Source organism: Poecilia reticulata, linkage group LG12, assembly GCF_000633615.1.
Source record: "Poecilia reticulata strain Guanapo linkage group LG12, Guppy_female_1.0+MT, whole genome shotgun sequence".
Lineage (NCBI taxonomy): Eukaryota > Metazoa > Chordata > Actinopteri > Cyprinodontiformes > Poeciliidae > Poecilia > Poecilia reticulata.
Genome location: NC_024342.1, coordinates 4,102,721 through 4,128,237, shown reverse-complemented (window position 1 = coordinate 4,128,237; position 25,517 = coordinate 4,102,721). Strand labels below are relative to the sequence as shown.

At 38.6% G+C, this 25,517-nt stretch overlaps 1 long non-coding RNA gene across 1 annotated transcript; it reads left to right on the top strand.

Moving 5' to 3' along the window:
* Window positions 1–296: 296 nt before the first annotated feature.
* On the top strand, window positions 297–25,288 carry LOC103473281 (uncharacterized). Its single transcript, XR_534993.2, has 5 exons — window positions 297–371; window positions 1,619–1,782; window positions 2,052–2,181; window positions 7,430–7,638; window positions 24,829–25,288. It is a non-coding gene; the product is annotated as an uncharacterized LOC103473281 (long non-coding RNA).
* Window positions 25,289–25,517: the final 229 nt, after the last annotated feature.

Here is a 25,517-nt window from a genome sequence, read left to right as displayed (position 1 = left end):
TCATTTAGTACGTTGATCAGGACATGCACAAGACTCACAGGAGCTGGAATAGATGGTGAGTATTGATCATATTGTTTATCATTTTTAATTAAAAAAAAATTTCGCTCGATAAATTCCAGTTAATGTTAGGTAAAAAACAAAACTGACATTATTAACGCAAACGTTATTTAACTATTTTATCCACTGTTTGTTCCACAGGGCCATCAAAAAATATAAGTAGATCATACTTATATTCTGAGAGGTGCTTTTTAGACTCTTATCAAAATTTATGTATTCTGTAAAACTGAAACGAAATACTTTCTTCACGTCATGCGTCACGTGATCAACCACCGGACATTACCACTGGCGGAAAAAGAAAACGACATGACGTGGTGAGCATGTTTTCAAATGGCTTATTGGTGAACAAACTTGTGATTTTCATTATGTTTTATTAAACGGAAACACCACAATTGCGAAGATGGGGAGAGGGGGGTTGTCACATTACCGAAATATTGTTTGCGCACATCTGTAATGGAAACGCGAGCTAATGGCTGCTTAAATTTAGCTTCTGTCGAGCTAGAACTGATCAGAAATCTCACTCCAGCCAACACCACAGGCGTTTTTTTGGGATATTTTTGGGAAACCGTTTCGAAGTTGCTCTCCTTTAGACAGAGCCATTTCCTCTGCGCTTCACGAAGACGACCGAGTTTCGTTTGCACAAGTGAAAAACAACGCCGAGGACGGGCCGTGTTTCCGTCAGCCGGTGTTTGGGATTCAGCGGCGGGACTCGTTCCGTGCGGCGGACTATCACCGCGCTCCACGCTGCTCTTATCTAACCAACTGATAAATAACACCGTCTGTCACAACGATAACAAGGTCAACTCAATAGGCTGACCAACAGCAACGTGTCGCCCAAAGCGGCACGCGGTCACATCTGACGCCTGCGCTGACCTCCATGCTAATGAACAAAAACAGAGAGCGGGAGGGAGAGAGAGAAGGAGAAAAGAGCGAGCGAATGAATATGAATGGAAAGCAAATCTATGAGAAACACACACCTCCTTTAAATAACCCCCCCACCCATACACCACCACGCTCCCTTCCTCCGCTGCCTTTCCTGGTGCTCCCCCCCCTCCCCCCTCCGCGCTGTTATATTTTATTCTCCAACGCGTGGTGAATTTAATAAATATATGCAAATGTGTGCTGTGGAACATGACGAGTGTAAATCAGGCGAGGATGTTCTTTGAGCGCTGCCGAGATTGAGGCTGAGAGCTGACCCTGGGTTAATCATTTTTCACTTCCCTATCGCATTCAATTCTGCAGCCGCCGTGCGTGTGTGTACATACGTGCCGCTCCGCGGAACGCGGCACGCTTGTGCGTGCGCGCGCGTGTGTTTGCATCTGCAGGCAACAGACAATGCATTTTAAACTTTGTATACATAATTAAGATCATATTTGGTTTCAAATTTATGCAAAAAGAGGAAAAAGAAAAAAAACCCCAGACATTCATACTTTAGGAAAATATTAAATCTGACTCTTGGCATTTCTCAAGTTTGCTATGGATTTATTTCCTTGGAAGTGTATTTGCACATTCGAATTGAAGTGACTGCGGGTCTCTCAAACTGCGCTTTGTTATTCTAAAGGGTTTAATGTAGCCATGAGAGGTCAGGGGATCTAACAGCGTTGAGTGAGCGCTCCCGCGAAGGCCTGTGAAGAAGTGTGCTCCGTCACTGCCACTGAGGCGCACATCCTCACCGCAGGAAACTATCTCAACTTGTAACTCCACTCCCCGACTGCTCCATTACAGGTTTATTTCAATCTTTTGTTTGTTTTGCTACCCTGTGGATAGATTAATCGTTTGAAACAAACAACGCGGGCGCTAGCGCGTTATCCGCAATCTAGAACCAGGTGTGTGGTGTGTAATTACTCATTGTGCTGTGCAAAAACCCCCTTCCCTCTCGCCCCCCCACCAAAAAATTTTCTACACCTCTTCCTGGATGATTCGACTTACCTTTTTCATGTGGAGATTTGTTTGTCTTAGCGCCGAGAAGCTAATCATTTTGTCTTTCAATGCAGGACTTTGCACAGTTGCTCTGAAGAGCTGCAGGAGGGATTAGATGACTGACGTTTTTATGAGATGAAACTAACCACAACTGCTGAGGCGAGACAGCGGTGGAAAAATAGCAAACCTGCAATCAGGAAAATCGTAAGACACAATATATTGAAATAGTATTATTATCAGAAGGTGAGTAGCATCCTGTTGCAAAACCATTTGGTTTAAAGGGACACTAGTATGTTTTCCAACATAGTGTCATTTTATAGCACAATCAAGTAACTATGTTACATTCAGATGCTGTACATGCGGTATAGTCAAATATGAAATTGGGCCTCTGTCTCTTTAAGAAACTCCTACTCTCTCTGAAACTCCACCTTCAGGAAGTCATCACAACACGGCTCCTCTGTTAACCCTTTAAAGTTTTTACCAGTGCTGCACTGAGAAGAACTAATGACAAGTCTCCACTTTAGATTTTTTTTTACTTAAATCTTTAAAGTTTGTATGTGAAATAGAGAAGAAAGTCTCTGTTTTACAACACTGTTAGCGCAAACAAGGCCTTGGTAAGCTTTGCCGCAGCCTGACCAGTAGCGTTTACAGTAATGAAAATCCTAATGCGCGCTTTTATCTCTCGGCTTCTACCTCGCTTAGCAAATTGGATCACATTCATTTGAAGCAACCAAATTGGTAACTCAACAAAACGGAACAGAGACGAGCTTGCCCAATAGAAAATGAGTCAAATTAACAAATCCTCTTCATCTTCCTTACAACCGTGTCAACAGATAAAGATTTAACGTTGTGCTTCCCTCGTTCCGGTACCGGTGTGGCTCCAGGGTGATGGAGTGCTTCTGCTGCCGTCGAAAGCTCCGCTCCTCACCGCCACCCGTGTCTCAAAGCGTCCTTGGACGAGAGACGCCGCGATCAGCGGCAGGAAGAGAAAGTGCTGCATAGATGCAGAAACACATGTAGAATAGGAAGAAGAGCAAAGTGATTGACGTTGTGGAGCAAAAGCCTAGGTGAAAAAGAAGATGCATAATGGCTAATAATTTACAATAAAAGTGATGTCTCAACGTCTTGAAACCATTTGATATTTATGTTTCTCTTTCCCAAATGAGGAGTTACTGTCTAGTCCGATCTCCCATGTCCTCTTTCACCAGTTGACCCAATTTCCTATGGTTTTATGTCAATTTTGTGACACGTCTTATCCAATAGAATTACAATATATTTTATTGTAATTGTTGGTTTAACAAGGTTATTTAATACTGAATATAAAATAACCTTTTTGTTGTAGTAGGCTTAGACTGGTATGAGATTCCTGAGTAAAAAAATGGAGTTTATACATAGATTTTCTTAAAGCTAATTGTTATTATTCAAAGCAGAACAATAATACTTATTCTCGTTGTTACTAGTATAGTATAACATATTTATTAAACCACTTACAGGAAATGAGGTATATGTCATTTGGTTTTTATTTAATTTCAAAATAAGCAAAAATATAGACGCCAACTTAATTAGTAGTCGTTTTCAACATTGTTGCGTAGATTATCATATCGTTGAGATTTTGCTCCTTATCACATCAACTCTATCAACAATAGGTCTACAGAGAAGACTCACAATCATGATTTTCTAAGGTTGTTTAGGTCTGGGGTCAGAAAAAAGGCAGCTAAAATCTCTGCAGACCCCGCATAAGCTGGACACAAGCTGTTCAGACTTTCCCACGATGTTTCTCTGCTGAGTGCTCACACCAGTACTGTGTATTTATTTAGATATTTACAGAAAAATCTTTTGTTTGTGTATTCCTTCCTATATATATTTGAAATGTTTTCATTGAGATGCGTCAAACTTCCTGTTTGTGTGCGCAAGCTTGTGGAATAACGCTGACTGACAGTGACGAGATGTTAGCTGGCTGACTTGCTTGTCGATATGCACAGGTAGCTAGCCTGCAAAYAAAAACAAGTGCTACATGTAGTTTGTGATATAAAATAATAATAATAAAAGCGGGATGCACAGTGGCGCAGTTGGTAGAACTGTTGCCTTCAACAAGAAGGTTCTGGGTTCGATTCCCGGCCCCGGTCTTTCTGCATGGAGTTTGCATGTTCTCCCTGTGCATGCGTGGGTTTTCTCCAGGTACTTCGGTTTCCTCCCACAGTCCAAAAACATGACTGTTAGATTAATTGGCCTCTCCAAATTGTCCCTAGGTGTGAGTGTGTGTGTGCATGGTTGTGTGTCTCTGTGTTGCCCTGCGACAGACTGGCGACCTGTCCAGGGTGACCCCGCCTCTCGCCCAGAACGTTAGCTGGAGATGGGCACCAGCAACCCTCCGGACYCCACTGAGGGACAAGGGTGTTAAGACAATGGATGGATGGATGGATGGATGGATCAGCAGATACCTTCAGCTATTCCCAGATTTAGTTTGAAACACATAACTCTATCAATCAATCTATCAAATTTTATTTGCCTTGCGCATGCTTCACATCATAAAAACACAAAAACGGAACAATTTGAATCATTAAATTTTTCAAAGTGCCGCCATTACACACCAAAAATGTTGGTTAGTGTTTCGTTTATTATGATGCAAATAAGAAATTATATATAATTTCAATATAAATAAATATTTATTGAGATATAAATAAACAATTGCTATACAGCCAATTATCTTCTTCAGAACAAATTGAGGGAAAAGTATTACATACTTGCTTCTAGGTGAGATTTACCTACGTAGCTCGCACATCCAGCACTCATGAATACTCACTTCATTGTTGTGTTCATTATGTTTTTACCTCCCTGAATCCTCTGAGACACGTTTTACCGCTGCAACAAAAGAAGAATGACGACGGCTGTGCTTTATAAGGAAATCGAGAGCTTTTATTGTTTTCATCTGAAATGGCGCGGTAATCTCTCCACGGCCAATAAAACCAGACCCGATAGCCTGGTTAAAGTTTTTAGGAAGGACTCCGACCCGAGCCTTTGGGCTTTTATGACACTCAGCTGCTGAGACATGCAGCCTGTGTCATGCTGCGTTCAGACCGTCCCCTCTTTACAGATTTTCAGCCTCTTCCCTCAGGCCACAGGTAAAAAAAAAAAAGCATCTGCGAGGAAAAAAACAATAAAGATGGAGTCTCTTTTATAGCTGCTGCTATTGTAATGCTTAATAACATGAAGCCATGAGTGTTTTTTTGTCCGTGTTATCGTACATTACACTTTGTTGATGCTGAATGATCACGCTCGGGCGTTTCTGGGTTTGTTTTTCAGTGAATGGAAATGCTGCAAAAAAAAAATAAAACCACCCTCCCTGATTGACATTCAGTGACAAAGATATTGGATGTTACCTACTCAGGGGGACGTTCTGGTTTATAAATTCAGCACTGTTTTGATTTCAACAGCTGGATTAGCAAGTAACCACACTTTTCCAAGAATACTTACTAAAACCATTTACTCCTGTAAGAATCATCTTAAAATGAGATTGTTAATCTAAAAAAATGGATGCATGAAGAGTTTTTGACAGGCTAATTTTACAACCCAAACTGTTTTTCAGTAAAGTGCTTTATTACAGTCAGCTGACGTAGTGCGTAGCAGCAGGTTGGGGAGGGGCAGCACTCCATTCTGCATTCCTTAGTGAAATCTCCAAGAATTGAGATAAGTGCACTGGCATCTCATGGTAAGGAACAGTGTGACAGAAAATGTTTGCAGATGTGAAACCTTAGTTTTTAAGTTGACATACCTTGATGCCAGTAATTGAACAATGCCTTATTAGTAGTAGGGGTGGAACAGTACATGTATTTGTACCAAAAATATCCGGCACATTTCTGCCAGTAGCGAACAAATCCAGCGTTGTTGTTTCATACCTGAAGAGATGCAGAATGTTAAGTCGTGGAACTCAACGCTCGACGTGACGTTCTGTAGCACGACTTCAGAAATTGACACCGAAACAAAACAAAGACAACTCTGGTTATCTCTAAGCTCTTCTTTGTTTTGCTACAATAAGGTTTTTAAGGCAGCTTTAGCGGAGAAAGGAAAAAAAAATCTGGTTTAACAAACTCAGAGGCCAGCGACCGCTGTGAAACGAACTCGTTATCTTGAGAAAAACATCGGGGGGAAAGTACATGCAGAAAACGTCTACTCTCTGTTTCCGTAGTTGACAGAATCATTCACCTCAACAATGTCAAACGGACGGTAGAGATCACTGGTACTGGAGAAAAATCCGCTCAAGTCCAAATCCAGCTAACTGGAGCATTCAGCCAGTCCAAAACACGTCGTACAGTGTAGAAGATGTAACAACACACTAGCTGCGTTTCCAATTGTGTGCAAAACATTGTGGATGCTCCACTAATGACGAAAAAAATAAAGACATTCCCATTAACTGAGAAATGTGAATAAGTTTGTTCACGCTACGCCATGATCCTCCAACTACTTCCTGTCTTCTTCTTCTTTGTGGTTTTGCACCAGCAGCAACTTCCTGTTCCATTTGGTCGTAAAACAAGTTTTTTTTTCGAAGTTGCCGTGTTTCTCCTAAGCAACTTTGTTTCCTAAATGTCAAGTTGCGGTTCAATTCTGTGGTGAGTTGAACTGCAGCTAATGACAGTTTTAATGGTGCATTCAAGTGCATCTCGTACACTGGATTATCAAAACTACTCCAAAGTGGTTTTATTGTTGTATAATCCGTAAACCGACTGTGAGCACTTTTTGTTTTCTGTGATTGAAGACTTGATAAACTGTGATTTACCACTATACCCCTATAATTACTGTGTTACTAACTGCTACTACTCAATAATCATTAATAAAAATTATTCATTGAGACTAACTCACATTTTCTTTACCTCTTTGTTTCCTTTCTGTCACTGAGACATCCCCATCCTTCTGTCAGTTCTAGCAGCTCAACCACAGTTCAAAATATTTTTCTCTCCTGTTCTCCTTTCCTATAATATAATATCTTACCACATGTTGCCTCTAAGGAGCTTTTTGTAATGATGATGTTGTGCAAACTAATCCTGCTACGACGACTGAAACTCGGTTTATCACGCAGCTCTTTTGGAGCTGATTCTGAGAGCGAGCAGTAAAAACACCTAACTGCAGGTCATCCCATCATCTTCATCGTTTGACATGATTGGATCAACTTGCACTTGATAAATCCTGAATATAGCCCAAATTGTGCAAACTCAAAATTTACTCCGGCACATTAAACATGGTTAATGGCTCTTCTTTAAGGCGAAACTCTTGTTGTAACACTGATCTACGTGAGCCCAACACTGAGCATCTCCGTATCTCGCTTTATCACCTCCAGTAAGCTGAGAGTTTAGAGGCAATTAGCTTCCCTGTGTTAGATTTAGGTTCTTAGCGGCTAATAACTTCTGCTTTTATGAGATAACTCACAAATAATGTTTATTCTTTGTCTTCTTTATAGGGGACTTCTGTTAATTTGTTGAGTGTGCATCCGGTGACAAATGGGAAGTAACCAAAAGTGGCTATCTTACTGATGCAACGACTAACAAAGCCTTCTTAGCATCTCCACATTTTGACCCTGCGATCCAACTGCTGTAAGCAGAATACACTAAACGCAACGACAGCTGCAAATCCACAGGAGACCGTTCATGATTCCTACGTTCTAACAAGGTGAGAAAATGGTCTTCTGTGCTTTAAACGCTGCGACTAAAGAAAAAAACGCACAACTTTTAGCCCATATACACTGAAAAACATGCGTATTTTAACCGACTTTAAGGGATTAATAAAGCTTATTTGTTGCAGCTAATTTTATTAGTCTTGCTTAAGCTATAATTCTGATTTGAATAATTCTGAAGTCAAAGTTATATCTTGGCCACCTCTGGAAAAATGCAGGTCCATTTTTGTCATTTGGACTAAAATTGTTGAGTCTAAAAAAAATCAAGTAAATAAAGTAGTCAGATTTTTTTTCACTAAAAAAGGGGTATTATTCCAAAACTTAATAAGGATTTTTTTTTTGTTGTGTTACACGTAAAGCAACAATTTTTCAAAATGTTCTATGCTTGGTTGAAAACATTTACTCAGTAATAAAAATAGGACTTAGGGTCACTTTCTTTCAAAAATCTTGCTAATACTTAGCCAACTTTAATAAATGAAATAAAAGCTGATTTGTGTGCAGCAAAGTCGGCTTTTCTGTAAAAGTCTCTGGATAAACGAAGCTTCACTAATCGCTACAGTTTGGTTAAAAAAAGATACTTTGTGTCATATTTAGCATTTTTCATTGCAAAAAAATTGTGTCAGCAATAATTGTACCTTGATTAAAAATAGAAAGTTTAGTAAACAAATTTGCGTCATTCTTGAACTGCAGTTGGGGGCCGATAAATCCCAGGTCCACGAATGTCCTTTGGACACACCTGGGATAGAGTCATCGTCTTCAATCAAGACGTAAATGGATGACCCAATAAATAAATTCATACACATAGTCTTTTTTTTTTTGTCTAGTTGCAGCACCCTAAAATATTTTATCACACCACCACTGTTTAATGTTTTTCAACCGATTTAATCAGAAATGGTTTAAAATGTTCTGCTGGCTCTTTGCTGTTGCTGTCATTGTATTTTATCAATGTCTGAGGATTTCAACCTTGATCCTTAAATGTATTTTTTTTTAATCTAAAACTGATTCAAACTGGGTGTTATTGGGACAAGAATTAGCTGACTCTAATTTTAAGCAGACCTACTCATTGCCCACTCAAGGCTCTTTTCATCAAAAATTATTAAAAGTGCTAAAATAGCGCTAATAATTAACATTATAGTAATACAGCAGTAGTGTTTTGTTTCAGAGGAAAAAAAACAAGAAGTTGACAATTTACACTTACATTTTTGCTGTAAACTTTTATTTTACTACCATTATATCATGAAAACATTGAGCTTTATGCAAAGTTTTATGACTCAGAGGAAGTGGCCAGAGTACGTTGCTAGTTAGAGTTTCTAACTTTGTCCTTTGTCTTACGTCTGGAGCTTTTGCAAGTCATGTTTTAAAAGCGGTCGCGATGAGAGCAGGGGAGGAATAAAAAGGTTAAAGCTTTAATTAGACACCTCTTCCATAATCTCAAATGTTCTCTTGCTCTAAAGGAAATCAGAGCTGGACTCTTTAAAGGAATATTCATACATTCAATCTGCTCAAGTGTTTGTCTGGAAAAATATTAATATACCTCAGAAGCTGTAGGTATTAATTAAAAGAGTTGTTGCTTTTGTGTGTGTCTGTAATCTATTAGTTACAAAAAGTCTAAACAGATTCATTTCCATGCAGTAAATGTACATTATGATGTGATGGAAAGTATATTTAGCGGATAGAAGTGAAAATAATCTTTGAATGTTCAGTAAATAACGTCTACTTAATGAGAACTTCATATAAAATATATACACAGTATCTCACAATTTTCACATAAGTTTTGGTAAATTATTAACTTTTGATTAAATGTCTGGATAATTATTTTCAGTACAGATACGATCTACGCATCATCAATAATAATAGTGATTTAAAACAAAACTTTATATTGATTATTACTGAAGCATATATCTTGTACTTTTAATGTGTTTGTTGTTGTCGCGTCACCGTTTTCTTTCTTTGTTTAATATATTCTAAAAGTTTTTCCAGCAGAGATGATGTTTATTTTTCATCGCCGTACAATCATACGCTTCTCAAGAGCCACCATAGTTGTTTTAAAATATTCGACTGCTGGAAATTTTGTGTCTAAATGTGAAAACTTTCGAAACACAGAAATGTCCATGTTGTTTCTCAAAAATTTCTGCAATTAATCTCAAAATTTGTGACGTTTGGACGTTTCGAACTCAGAAGTTTCCCAGGTTTTTTGTCGTTTTTTTCTATCAAATCTTTGACTTTTCAAATGAAATTTCCAGGTTTTTTCTAGCAAAGTTTTTTTGTTTTGTTTTTGAAGCTCAAAAATTCCCAATTTTTTTCTAGAAAATTTCAGAGTTTTTTTTTTCTTTTCTATCTACAGCAGCCCTAACACGCCGTGGCAGAACTGCACCTTTCTACTCAGTGTGAGTTTATGCCACAAGCAGCGACTACATATGAATGTAAAGCTTTTGTACCACATCTTTACAAGGGGTGCTGCAAATGATAAAAATCCTTCAGGTGGAATTTGAGGTGTGAAAAGACGGGTTTTGTTAGCTGCGCTCGAGTGTCAGCGTAGTTTCTGTCGGGAGCAGAGATCACTTTGTGATTTGCTGCTGATAAATTCCTTCGTTTGCTTTTCAAAGCAGAAGAATGCGTCTCCTAATCAAGCAGAGCCTCCATGTTCTGAGGTCTTGGCCCTTTTTGCTTAGCTCTTTTTTTTAGGCTTTAAAAGTTTTTGCTGAGTTACAGAAAGGAGCAAATTTTGGGGGTAAAAATTCCTCCGAACATAAACTTAAATGACAACCTAAATGTTTGTTTTCTTGAGGATGAAACTTTATCAGTGACATTTGAAATCCATACATTATATCATGGTTTGACATACTGAATTTTCTATTCAGTATATCCAATCAGTGCAACATACAGGATTATGTTGCAAAACGTGTTATTTGCTTTGAGGGCTGGATGTGTGAGTTCATAATTGCGCAGTTTGAAATTTCAAAACTAAATTTGCTTAATGGAAATACGGCAATTTAGAAAAAAATTGTTTTCTGATAAAACGTTTTACTGCTGGGATGAGAAGGGTTATTTTAGTCGTATCGAAATTGTTTGTTTTTTTTTCGCAAAAGTGCAACGGAAACAGTTTTTTCCTGCATCACACGAGTCACATGATCAACAACCAGGAAGAAGAGAACAGGAAGATATTTTTTAATGACTTATCTCATGAGCAAACTTATTCACATGGGATTTTAATCAAGTTTCTAGTTCTAAACACAGCAGTTACAAAATGTCACCATTAGCTTTGCTCACCTTTGACATGGAAACGCAGCGTCTGTGTTGTCCTGTTGCACAGTAACAAGCGCATTAGCTAGTTGGTCCAATTTTTTTTATTCTATGAAGAATGATCACACTTTTCTGAATCCATTTGAATCCATATTACAAAAAAGTATAACATACAGTAAACCTGTCATAGAATTTCAAACCCTACCATAAGTGGAGTGTACCAATGCTATGCTAGCTATTTAAATATTTTAGTTTTCTTGTCAATAGTTCTTTATATACTCACAAGTGTAAGAGTAAAAAATAATTGTTTTCATATTTTCCCAAATATTTCTAAATACTGTTAGCAAGGCAACTTTGGTTTAAGCTAGATAGCATGGTATTAACCTTCAATGGAGGCTTGACGATTGATGCGTTCACTGACTAAAGTAAGTCAGAAGCCTCAAATCAGACACTTTGTTCAGAGTTGTTTCTTTAAGCTGTAAGTTGATTATAGCACAATCTTTATGTGTGAACTGTATTTGTCACCAGGCTATGGAGAACAGCCGTCACGTCACAGTAAAACTGACTGTTGTTTTTTTCCTCCTTATCTGCTTAAAGGATTCCCACTACCTAAAACTTAAAAGAAAATAAATACCGCAAATACATTTAGATTTAAATTATTGGGAAGGATGGATCAATCTTTTCATCATTTCTGATGTAAAAATGATGATTGTCTTTTTCATTATCAGTTATCTTTACAAATATATCCAGTGAAAAACAAACTTTGTATATTGATATATTTGGTAGTTTCTTACTGTTACATGTTAATTTGTGCCAGCCGCACAAACCGATGACATTTTTAAATTAATTCATTTACATTGTTGGAGATTCCAGGGAACCATGAATGTGGAGTAAGGAGCTGTTTTGTCTAGCAACGATGCTTTGAAGGGACTTAGAAGAAAGCTGCTCTTGTGGGTGAAAGGTCAAATGTGATGTTTTCATGTGCGCTACATTATTTATTCAATAAATAGCATTCAGAAATATTGTCAATCTAGAGAATTCACTGTTAGATCACTAGTTCACAATTTAATCATTTGTGTTCAAAGCAACAAAAAAAAGGATCAAAACATGGACAATAAAATGGTGGCTCCCCAAATCTAATTACTAACCTTTGACCAGACATGGAGACCACTGTGACTTACTGACTTCACATGGCATCTTTAATGAACTTAGTTTTATTTTTAAAATAATATAATGAACTTTGATGTTACAGACAAGAGAAGACGAGCTGTGCATCGTAACCTCTGACCTCTCATACAGTGACCAGCGACCTGGTAGAGACGGGCTCTGTTAGGTTCAAAGTGTACAAGTAAAAACAGCAGCAGGGTGACGCTACTAAAGATACGCTCTCTCAATAAAAGGAGCAACATTGTCAGTGCAACCTGAAGAAACATGATTAGATGGATTTATTTTAAATTGTTTAAAATTTCAACTTTAGCTCCTTATGACCATTATTTAGTAATATTTTTCTGTATGTTTTTTGTGATCATTTAATGAATCTATACTTACTTATGCTAACAATACAAGTTTATCTAAGTAAATTAGTGTTATAATAAGCACGGCGAGACAAAAATCTATTCAGAAACTTATTTAACTCCAATTTCTGTTACGCTGGATTTTAAGACGCACGACTTTCTGAAGGCCCAAATAAGACAAAGGGTCATTTCTGTTATTACATAATTTATTGTGAACTTTGACCTGCTGACGAAGTTTAGCACAAGAGCCTAGCAATACCTGTTAGCGCTTTTCTCTGGTGTCTGATTTCTCCATGACACATTTTTATTAGTAAAGCTGTTCATTGGCTCGGTGTGTAAATCTTTTCTGTCACGTTTATTGTAGTGATGCCGTTTGTTTTCCTCGGCCTGAGACTAATCCTCGCCCTCCTTGAGGCGAGTGTGTCACCTGTGAAAACACTCCAGGAAATCCTCCGGAGCCCTCGTGCATGGGCTCGCTCCCGGCGCCTCCGCTCCTCTCCGGCATTGATTGGCGGATTCGTCGCCACGGGCTTCTTCGCTCCGCTCTTTTCAAACGATTGCGCTTCTAATCAAACATAATTTACTCACTATCTGAGCGCTCTCCGCAGCCCCGCTCGCCCTCACCCGTCCTCACCCCTTCCCCCCCACACCACCAGTAGCCCCTAGCCCAGGGCCTGTTGCCAAGGCAACCGGCATCTAATTTCTGAAGTGTCAGTTTGCATTATTGTCTTCACGCTTTCCAGCAATAACCTCTCTCCTCTTTCTCTCTCTGGCCTGTTTGTCTGTCGCTTCTGTGCAAACACACACCGATACTCATACATGCAGCACACACACACACACGCACACACACTTTCTCTCTCCCTGCTTGTTCTGTGCTTCCTCTATGGCCTCTTGCACTTTATCCTTTAGATATTTTTTTTTTCAGAGCCGTCTCCTTGAATTCCTTCTCTTTCACACACACAATGCAACCCAAACAAAACATCATGCATAGAGTATGTGCTGCGACTGCTGAAGAAAACCCACACCAAACATTACGCTAGCTCTGAGTCTGAACAAATCCAGAAAAAGAACACCTGGAAAGCGACGCGCCGCCACTGCATGTGTGCATACAATGCAATAATAATAATAGAAATGTGTTCAGGTGGGAGGTAAGAATGGATTACAATAAACAAACAGCAAAAAAGACTGGTAATGTTGATATCAGACTGCAATGTGTGTGTGTAGATATTTTAAAAAATCACAGTTACACAATTATTTAATATTTTGTGAAAATTAATCGCTGTTTGATGTCACTAAAAAAATAAGTTAAGCAAAAATATAATTTGAAACCTCAGTACTGGTGAAGAACAGAAATTGGCTTCTTGGTTAAGTCTGGCTCAGACTTACTGAAGATGAGATGAGACCCTATGTTGATACTCATCAGCTTAGCAAAGCCCATCAATTCTTACAAGCTACGGCAGCTTTCAGTTGTCATGTGAATTTTAAGTTGACTTTTAAAATGTTGCGAAAAAAAACAAAACAAAAAGAAAAACAATGCAAGTTAGGCATGTCTCCATCTGCTGGAATCAACCAGGACATGTAAAGCATCATTTCCTCAGATGTTAATGTTACGTAGTCCTGCAACAAACAGGAAGCAGAGGTCGTTTATCATGGTTGGCTCTTTTCCAGAAAAGCCAAAAAGCACCTCAAGCGAGTGTCAAACTTTTTGGCAGTTGTTTCGAATTTCGGCATTTCCATCAACGCCATACTTCAAAATTTACACACCCACTAAAACAAAACGGGAATCACCTCAATAATACGGCTTTTTGAAGCTTTATTTGGAATCTCTAAACACGACATAGTGTGCAGCCTCCTCTTCCACAGAAACAAAACTCTGCACCTGTTTCATTATATTCAGTCAGTAAAGGAGAAAAAAAAGAGGTGAACTTCCAATTTTTGGTTTGAAAAAAAAAAAAAAGTCAGGTAAAAAAAAAAAATAACTGCACTGAAAGAAAGAGGAGCTCAGGTGGGTGCTTGAAGACAGTGAGGTGATACCACAAAGTGAGCAGCGGACTCATAAAACAGTTATGTTAAGTGGAGCGTTTTTGAAGGTCTTGAGTACTACCTGTGATCACATTCTTATTAGAAACTGAGAACATTGTGAAGTGTCTCTAGTCGCCTCAGTCTGAGGATGTGCGTGAATGTGTGAGAGTGCTGATGTCGGAGAAGGGAAAAAAATATATAAAAAATACAGATTGCCTGTCTCGATGGCGGCAGCAGACAGCCGCAGAAAGACAAGGCAGGAGTGGGAACATATTTTAAATCACTACAACGTGTTGGAGGAGACTATGGGGAATGAATTTGCTGTTTTGGCAGCTGAGGCAGCCAAAGTCTTAGGCGGTGAACTTTATTGTTCAGTTAATCCGGCTGCTAAGGAGAACCAAGATGGTGCAAATATTAGCTATAGTCACCTTGTAGCACCAAGGACATAGCACATTTATCTGAGTCTAAGACCGAGCATAGAGTTTAAGTGTTATTAGAGACCTTACTAAAAATTTTATGACATGCCAAGCCATCGACAAATGAACAAGGAGGCAAAATAAAATACAAATGAGCAAATTTCTGTTCTAGCACAGTTTACTGCTTTAAAACTGAAACGTTATGCACGTATTCATAAAAAAAATTACATTTATAAAAATACATATGTCAGCATAGAGAAAAAGCATCCAATTCAAAGTTCAGTGCTATTGGTAACAGCAGGGCTGCAACTAACGATTATTTTCATAATCAATTAATCTATCAACTAATCTGATGATTAATTTATGAACCGTGTAAAAGAAATAGCACATTCTACAGATATTTTATTTAACTACTACTGGTACTACTTCTTATACATTATTAGAAATACATTAAAAGATGCAAATAATAATACTACCCTTAGTCAATCTGAACAGGGCGAAGCTAAAATTAGGCCCCTTGATAAGTTTTGGCTAAAACAAATCTACAGACAAAGGTGTTTTAAATGAAAACGTAAATATATTTTTGTACAGTTGTGGCTTAAATGGATTACTAAATTAGTAACCCAATTAATCTTTGGGCTGATTAATCCCAACGATAGAATACATTTTATGCAAACCTGACTCACAAGCGACATCCACAAACAACAGCAAAGGATGATCTGAAGAGATGCTGGGAAAGATTACTTTTGTGTGCAAGTTGTACAATAACAAGTCAGCCTATCAGTGGAGCTATTCAAGTCTAAAATAGCATCTCGGCACTGAACATGTTGCAGCAGTGCAGACGTCCACAATGTTAATGTCTTTGTCCAGAGTCCACGTTTCTAAAGAAGTTCCATGAATGATCAGGGATTGTTGAAACACTTGAATGCTGAATGAATATAATAGCACTTTGCACCAATCTGATGGTTGAATAACCTAAATAACATATTAAAAATAAATGTATTTGTTGTTGAGCCTATGTGGCTTTTTATTCCATAATTCATCAGTAAAAATGTTTTTTGATTTGAAAATGTATTTTGTCACTATTAATTACTTGCAGACGCTGCAATTAACTCAATTAAACATTTTAAGCCCTATTACTAAAAAAAATAATGTTTTTTATGTCCGTTAGGATTGCATAAGTTTATATTTTGTGAAAAGAGAAAAAACTCAGATCTAGTGCATGAAATGCCTCTGTTTTCGCTCAGACGTGTCATTACAGCTATTTGCTTTGCAAATGAGATGGAACAGAGAGCAGGTGCAACCCAAGTGCAAAATTTCCATCACCATCAGAATGATGTTAGGAGTTGTGACTCAATGCATCTTATATTGTAGTTTTTTAAACCTGGGATAAAGTTGACCCAGGCAGAAGGGTGATAAGAACGACAGCAGTGAACTTCTCCTACGTTGTTGCGTTTATGTGGTTGAAACGTGTCATTTTCTTGGGGTGATGATAGTTTTTTTTGTTTGTTTTTTGTTTTAGTTTATTATTCAATGGTTCAATAGTTATTCACTATCAACTGCATACCCATTTACAGCACAAAGAAGGGGTGGACAATAGAGAAAAAACAAACCAAACTTTACTATTATTTTTAGCACCAACAAAGAAAAAAAAAGCTACGAAGCCTATCTGGTGACATGGGAGCAAAAATAATTGTAAAAAACTCGTGACCACAACTTAATAACTGATGGGGATTTACTTAATTATAACAACTCGTGGCCACGTATTGAATAACTTCTGGCCACAAGTTGGGGTTTTTGTTTCTTTTTTTCCACGTCACCAGATGGGCTTTGTAAAAAAAATACAGTATTGAAAAAGCTTTGTTATCAAGGACAAAAATATTACGTTTTATGAAGGATATCTCAGACATATTTTTTAACACATGATAAGACCTTTATTTGCAACAAAATGTGTGTTAGCATAACTTTTCGAAGGCTATAGAAATATTCAAGGATTTCAGCTGTATTCAAATATCATCTCTTCAGCGGCTTACAGACGCTTCACTGTGAGATTTGCTTTGGAGTTCTTCGGGGCGTCGGAGCTCAGCAGTGCTTGTTGTTGAGTTTTGTCAAAGAAACTAGATGTGCCGTATCTTTTTTTTTTTTTTTCCCCTCTCTTGATGTGATACCAGTTATCTCTGTTTGGACTTGTGAGAGGAGGCCTGTATTATAAACTGGGACTCCAAGGCAACATTAATCTCTCTAAACAGATGTCTGGATATAAATATGCAGAATGCTCTTCTGGTATGGAGAGCGCGTCTCGATGTATGTAAACAGTCAGTGAGGGGAAGAGAAATATGAACAGAGAAATCTACAAACCTCAAAGCCACTGACTGGTTGGGTGGTGACAATTTCAGTTTGATGAGTTACGCCGAGGAATATGGCATGCAGATGAAACAGGAGAAGTACTCACCATAGAGAGGCATAAAATCAGGTTTTACTGGTAAGTTTTTAGCGTTACTATATTTGTTGTGTGGCTGTGGGAAGTAAAGTGCATTTTTACAACTTATTGCATAATATTGGGTCAACAGACAGAGCAATGTCTGTAGAAATGAACATGTTTTTTGCTCTTTGATTTATAATTTTTCACGCATCTTGGAGTACTTGACTGTAATAAGACAATAGCTGCATTTCCATTGACTATATAATTGCTCAATTTTAAAAATAAATTAGCATAATGGAAATGGGAAGTTTTTCAGCAAAAAGCTTTGGTGCAAGGATGAGGTGGTTTTTTTTGGCCATGTCGAAATTGATTTATTTTGCAAATAAAACACTTGTTTCAATGTTGATGCTTTTTTCGAGTCACATGATCAACAACCAGATGTTGCACCTGGCGCAAAACCATGAATTAGAGGACAGAAAGTAGTTAGAGGATTGTGGAACGACATGATTTTTAGCGACTTGTCGTGTGAACGTGTGATTTTAATCTCGTTTCTTATTTAATGGAAACACTGCAATTGTGAAATTGTGTTTTTTCGATACCAGTGGAGAATTGATGAAGTTTTGCTCACATTTATAACAGAAATGCAGCTACTGCTAAAGAATAAAGGATTTTTCTTTTGTTTTTTGACACTCAAAGGATAAATATAATTTAAGTCCATAATCTAAATTGTACATTGATACAATAAAATGCTCTTAAATGCCTAATTTCTGACTATGTATTGGAATGTGGAATATGGGTGTTCTTAATAAATGTTGACTTTTTTTCCTATCATTTATACCTACAACCTAAATTATTCAAACCCTTGACAGAAGTCATCTTTTTATTTGACCAACACTTTTGTTCTGAGAACTGTGTGAATAATATTAAGATGACAGTATTTTTTTTAATTAATGTAAGTAAAAGAATTTTTTCCCCCCAACATAGTTGTTTACCTTTTCACAAATGCTCGCCTTTTTTTGAAAAAGAAATGCACTTATTGCTTAAATGAAAATAATTTATCTAAATCTGTGAGAGATATTAATAATTCTGTAATTAACTTTGTTTCTCTTGAATTCTGCAGGTTTACACTTGGCAATAGTTTTCATGATCCTTGGTTGTGTTCAGGTTCTCTTGTGTTTCTATTTACCTTAGTGTCGCTCCATGTTGGTTCTTTCATCGGTGTTGAGTTTCGGGGTTGTTTTCTTGTTCTTTGCGTCGCACTTCAGACTCATCTTGGTATTAATTCCAGTTTTGGTTGGTTATGTCCAATCTGTTTCTCCTGTCCCTGTTATTTTACATTTCTGATTTTCTCTCTGCTCTGCATTCACTGATTAAACTCACCTTGTGTCTCTGACACAATGCCATCTCCACAGTTTTTAATCTCCTTGGTTTCCGTCGCTCCTTGTTGGATTCTTAAATTCTACCTGTCGAATGTTGTTGAGAGGATTTCCCGAAGGCAGAGTTTCAGAAAGAGCAGGAGCTTCTTAAAGGGACGGAGGCCTGATTTCAAGGCGTAAATTATGAAGCCAAATTTATTTTAAGTCATATTTGATATGTAAAGCATTTTTATAACAACTGAAGTTGACGTTCAGCCACCATAAGTGACTGATTGTGCTACAAAATGCCTGGAAAATACATCATACTGCCCTCTTTAAATTTTACATTTTCATAAATCCTTACAAAATTTAAAATAATCTGAAAACATGTTTTCATCTCCAACGCACTCCTACATAACCATGTACTCGTTGCTCTGTGTCATTTCTAACAGGAATAAACTGATATCCAATCATATTTGGTCAATAATTTGTGGAAAACGCGAATCGCCCAAAGTTTGAGTCCATTCAGTCTCTCGTATTTCCACACCTTTTTACCTTCACATCACTGAACAATCTGAGCATTACCACACTGAACTCCGGGTTTGAAGAGAGGGGCTCATCGTCGACGTCGCCCCTGTCCAAGCCATCAAGTCCACAGTGCAGGGCTCAGCCGTAAGAGGCCTCCCAGGACCTGGAAGGTTAATATTTGAAGGAGCGATGGCTCATAAATATGAGCAAAGGGACTTTTAATTAAATAAGCACTTCTTAAATATCCTCCTGAGCCCGCTGCTTTTGTTTAAAGATGAGTGATCGACTGCTATCTCTCCGGGCAGGACCATTAGTTTCGCCACTCCCCGCCATACTCCAGCCGTCCCCACTGTCTCTCTATTTTTCCAGATCTGTCAACATCTCTCCTCCCTTTCTCTCTCAATTCCCCTTCCTGCTCTCATACCTCTCGCTCTCCTTCCATGCCCACCCCTTCTTTCCAACCCCCTCCCTCCTTTTGCGTGAGCCTGCTGTCAGCTCCCTTTTCCCTTTTCTGTTTTCATCAGTCCACGTCCCTGAGCCTCTCTCAGGAGGCCCATATTTCTCCGAGCTCGTGACAAGGTAATGAGGCCATGCTAAATCCTGCCACGCCCTGGAGCTACATCAGAAGGTGGGGGAGGCAGGTCGTTTCCCGCCTGGCCTGGCCCGGGCCCTGCCCTGCCTGCCTGCCCGGCTGAATGTCTGCTTCGGCTTTAGCATCTGTCAGCACCTGCTCCGCGCGGAAAACTTTTCTTTTTTAATCTTCAAAACTATGAAAAGTAACACCAAAAAAAACTTGAGAAAGTTCTCATAATGAAATAACTTTTTTTTTTTTATTTTATTCCTCTCTCTCTTTCGTTCCCTTCTTCCTCCAGAGCTGTAGTGCAGCAGCAGCCTGCCACGGTCTGCTGATTTCTAGCTGGAAGATGGGGATCGGCAGGGGAGCTCAGTCTGGCTGTGGGCAGCTGAGCCACACACACACACACACACACACACACACACACACACACACACACACACACACGTACACACAAAGAAGCAGGTATGCAAGGCCGCTGTAGGTGTAAATGTGTCTTAACACTTGTACCGTGTCATTCTTTACATTTTTTATCCGAGCGGGTTATCCTTGTGCTTGCATGAAAGACGGAAATCTTCATATAACGGCATAAACTACATCTATAGGCAGCAGGAGATGGAGTTCCTTGTTTGTTTGTGTGTTTGTATTGTTCCGCTATTCATTGAAGCTTCCCATGTTTGACCATGACATTCTTCCTTAAAAGAGTATCGAGAATCTGTGAAGTTTTTTAATATTTGTAGCCTTGCGGTACAAGACGAGCATACATTATTTCACACCATCGTTTAATGAAAAACAGGGAAAATCCTACAAATGTTAATGATACACTTAGAAAAAACACAATAAATGAATATATATTCATGTTATTTGGGGGAGATATTGGAGGGTTTACAGTGAAGCAAATACTGTTGCTGTAACTTTTTATATCATTGTTGGTTCAACATTGTAATTTAGACATTGAGGTGACATTTTAGTGATACAAATGTATCATTAAAATACATTTGTAATAATTGTTACATTTGTATCACATTGAAAGAATATTTGCATTTGAAACATGTTTTGTACAAATTAATTTAGCAAAAACAGATGTTTTGGGTTATTCCTTCTTTTAAACAGTCAGCATAGTTAAACAGAGCAACAGCACTAGCAAAACACTTTTAAAATTAAGATTATGTTAATTTATACAACTACTAGGGTGTTGGGGGGGTTAAATCCCTTTAAAATGCAGATCAATCAAATTTTATTTGTATAGCAACAAGGCATCTCAAAGTGCTTTACATCATAAAAACACAAGGTCATAGAGCACACAGTCAACAACATTACGTTTTGCACATCAGATTGTTGATATTTCATGATTAGGTTTCAAAAGCAACCCTAAACAGTTGGGTTTTTAGTCTAGATTTAAAGGAATTCAGTGTTTTACAGTTTTCTGGAAGTTTGTTCCAGATTTGAGGTGCATAGAAGCTGAATGCTGTTTCTCCTCGTTTGGTTCTGGTTCTGTGGATGCAGAGCAGAACCAGAAGACTTGAGAGATCTGGAAGGTTGCAACAAGAACAGCTGTGAGATGTGAGAATGTTCCAGAGAAAACTCTTTAGACATGAACTTATTTGAAGAAACGAGGAGCAAGACCTATGAAATTGTAGGCGTACAGATGGCACACGCTGAGTTTTCCAATATTTGGCTTTGTTGCCTCTAAAACGTATAGCTCCGGTTACAAGTGCAGTCTTCTCTACTTGCACGCGCTTCCCATGTTGCCTTCATACTTTGCCTTTTTTTCCTAACTCCCAGTATGGCTCTGTGTAAGCTTCAGGCTCTGATGTGTCACCAATGTGTGTATGTATTCTGTAAATTTCTGGTAAAGTCCTTTTGATTCACCACACACAGGTACTGAACAAATACACTGATGTTTTAAACCTGAATACATAATGAGGAACTAACAGGCAGTATTTTATGTTCTGCTAATGCCATCTTTAAAACATGACACCAAAACATCAAGAAATACATAAAAAAGCGAGGTATGTAGACTCCCTGTCATTAAAGTATGATATTTGGGAACTTTATGGTTTCCCATGCAGCTATAGTGACACAAGAGGCTCAGATTATTCAACCGAATCGGTTCGTTGACCCGGATTAACGGACTCACCAGAAAGCACTGCTGACTCAGATGATTCGGTTGACTGGCTCCCACTTGCTTTGTGTGTCGACTTTGACAATACAAGAGTCTTTCAAAGGGTGGTGCTATACAAATACCGGCCACAAACAAGCACACGTCCAATCAAGAAGAAGAGATCGGCTGTTTTCCCTCCTGGATGTTGATGTGGGATTATTCTCAAGTTCTCAGGACACACTAAGGTTCATGTGACATAAAACAATATGGCGGATGGTTAAAAGTTGCCATTTTTAGAAGGTTTGGACCAAGAGTCCTTGCTTCTGAAGATGAGCTCAAAACTAGACCTAGCCCAGCTAAGAACCTCCAAACAGATGAGTTGAGTTGGAGCGGACGATGGTTGAGAAAAAGAATTGAAAAGAGACTGGGGGGAAAGATTACTCGTTGGAATATGAATGTAGTTTTTGTGTCCTTTTTTTGTCTCTGAGAGAAATAATGATCCACATCAGGATATCTCCTCACCATATACCTTCCAAATTCATGATGCAAAAATCTACAAACATGAGTGCAGATGATGAAATTCATTTCACACAAGATTTCTCGTTAACGGTTGCAAAGACTAAATTAGGCATAAACGGGAATGTCACAGGTTTTTTAGAGTCTGGACAAGTTTTTGTCACCTGTTAAAGATCTGAAACACTTGGACCACATTTATGACGTTTCGTCAGTCCTCCAGGTAGATTAGAATTGTAACCTTCAGATGTGTCCCAGGTCCAACACGTGGATCTGATTGTAATGTCATTAACTATACTCTGTAGAATCTTAACTGCACGATGAAGAGCTAATTCATCCTTTTGATTCAGGTGTGTTGAACACCTAACAGTTACAGAACGCTGCGAGAAACTGAGATTCTTTTGAACAGTTTGAGATTTATGAAATCTTTATGTTCATGTAATCACAAGATATATATTTTTACTTTACTTCCTCTACTGTGTAACTGTGGGGACAAGGTATTGCTTTTACAAATGGGAATAGCTGATTAGCATCTCAAAAGCTAAAAAAAAAAGAAATAATAATAGGTGACCTACAACCTACAATCAGAGCGGAGTTAAAAGGACCAAAACGCAGGACAAAGTTGAAAACATCTCTTTCATCAATCACACTGGGTAAGGATCATACCACACACCCCAACGTCTCTCTGCCTGGCTTTTTAACTCTATGGCCAGACAGATTTAAAGTGAAGCAGCAAAAGCAAATGAGGTCGCTAGCCAACAACTGATAGTGTCGTGTTATCATTAAATATCATATCTACTGCCAGGACAATGAGCTTTTGGCATGTGATGACAGTCATTAGATTGCCGTACAGCAACAGTCTTCAGTCAGAGGCCTCTTCAGATTACTTGCCATGCAAGACTGACTGCTACTGGAGATCCTTCCTGCCCACAGCATCAGCATCCACAACAATCGTTTGAAGATATGAGTTACAACAGCATTTAATTAATAAAGCGTTTTCAAATTTGAATAAAAAACTGAATCTTTTCAATGTTTCTGGCTTCAAGTAAGAAATACATAAAAACCAAAACATGTAGTCTAATCAAAACTAAATTGAATTATTCTTTGGGTTGTTTTTTTTATGATACTACTATTATACCCCTATTAAATAACAAACACACACACACACACAGCCTAACCTGGAAACCAACCAATACAGTTACAATGAATTGAAAACTACGACAGTGTATCAGGGCCATAGTGGATAGAAAAAAGGAGGGGTAACTTTCTGCCACACAACTCAAAAATCTAGGAAAAACAAGGACATTTCAGAGTTTCAAAAGTCAAAAATTAGCTAGAAAAAACCTTTAAAAAATTAGATTGATCTCAGGAATTTTCTAGAAAAAAAGTGTTTGACTTTTAAAACTCACAAATTTCCTTTTTTTTCTGACAATCTAAAAATTGTTGCAAGTTTTTGACTTTTCAAGCGTAGAAACTTCCACGTTTTTTTCTAGGAAATTTCTTAACATACTCTATTTTTTTGGCAGAAATATACTTCCTTTTTTTCCCCCAATCTTCAATGGCCCCCAACTCGCCGTCGCAGCAAACAAATGAAGACGGAAACGGCGTAAGCTCCTCACATGCTGTCCTGTGACAGACCGCGAACCACCGTGTGTTCATTAGCACCTATTGATCCTCGTGTTTACCAAACACTCTTAATGATAGCCGTGAAAACTGGAACAGCAAACAGACAGATTGACGTGGACTGATCCGCGCGCGGGACGGAGCCGAAGGAAGGAAGGAGGAGAGGCGATGGTGTGATAATGGAGGCGGTGGAGAGGAGACACTCGGAGAGGGCGCGTGAGAGGATATAGAGATGATGGTCAGGGCTCGCGAGTATTGGGCGGAGAGGTAAGGCGAAGTAGGTGAATGGAGGAGAAGGAGGAAAGAGTGTGAAGTCGGGGAGAAGGAGAGTAGAGGGGGGCAGCCATATTAAAAATGCAGCAGTGGGGAGCAGGCCGGGGATTCACAGTAATTAGATGACAAAACGGCAGCGGGCTGGAGATGAGAGAGAGGGGTCACACACAATGCCACTGCCGCCGGGTAATTTGTAAGTGTCAATCACTAGCCTGCCAGGGGAAAAGCGAAAGAGAGAGGGTGAGGAGAAGCAGGGGGGAGTGAAGGAGGGATGCGGGCAGAGGTAGAGGGAGTGAGACTTAGTATGAGGGTGCAGGCAAGGCCGAGAGAGACAGGTGGAGAGGAGCTGATTTTTTTTAATACAAGAAATAAAAAGCAATTCTGAAGGAGTCAGGAGAAAGAAAGTGAAAATTTAAAGACAGACTGAAAGTGTGAGAGCAGGTATGGAGATGAAAATCCAGGTTTTACGATTTGGGGTGGAATATATATATATATATTTTAAATGTTCCTGGTATATTTTCTGGCTAGTCAGTGCCTTGAGTGTGACATTTCTCACGTTCTCTTTTTTTTTTTCTTCCCCCAAATCAAAACATGTCCAGGTGTTGCATCACATGAACCTGTCACGCATGATCAGCGACGTTGTAAAGGGACTGCATCTGCAAGATGGTCACATTTTCCATCAAGAAGAGGAAAAAGGATTGCAAGGTGTTAGTACTTATTTCAATAAGAACACGCTGACAATAAAAACACGAACGCTAAAGCGAAAACAGCAGCTAGTTCTGCTTTTTGGATATTTGTGTTGACATCAGAAGAGATACGGGAATCAATACATTTTATAGAGTGGATGCATGCTTTGACTCATTTTTAAGAATTTTTGAGCTAGAACAGCATCCGGCCTTACATATTTAAATCAACTTTGACAAATAAATTATGGATAGTCCAACATTTTGATGAAATCCATGCCGTGTTTTTCAAACAATTACTTATTCACCCGATTAATGCATCAAAACACAAGCCCCTAACCTCTTGTTGTTTCAACAATAAACATATTAAACTACATCATTGTGCTGCCTACTGTCACCTAATGCACTTTTAACTTTGTTTAACCAGATGATTCACAGATCAAAGCTGATCTAGTGAAATTGTCCGAGTGTGATCACTGATCAATTGGTGTATTATTCAAGTTATTAAAAATTATTAAAAGGGAAAAGCAATGGGCAGAACTCACTGGTTTGGTGCCTTATAAGTAATGTTACGTCATCAGGAATGTCCATGTGTAATATCTGAA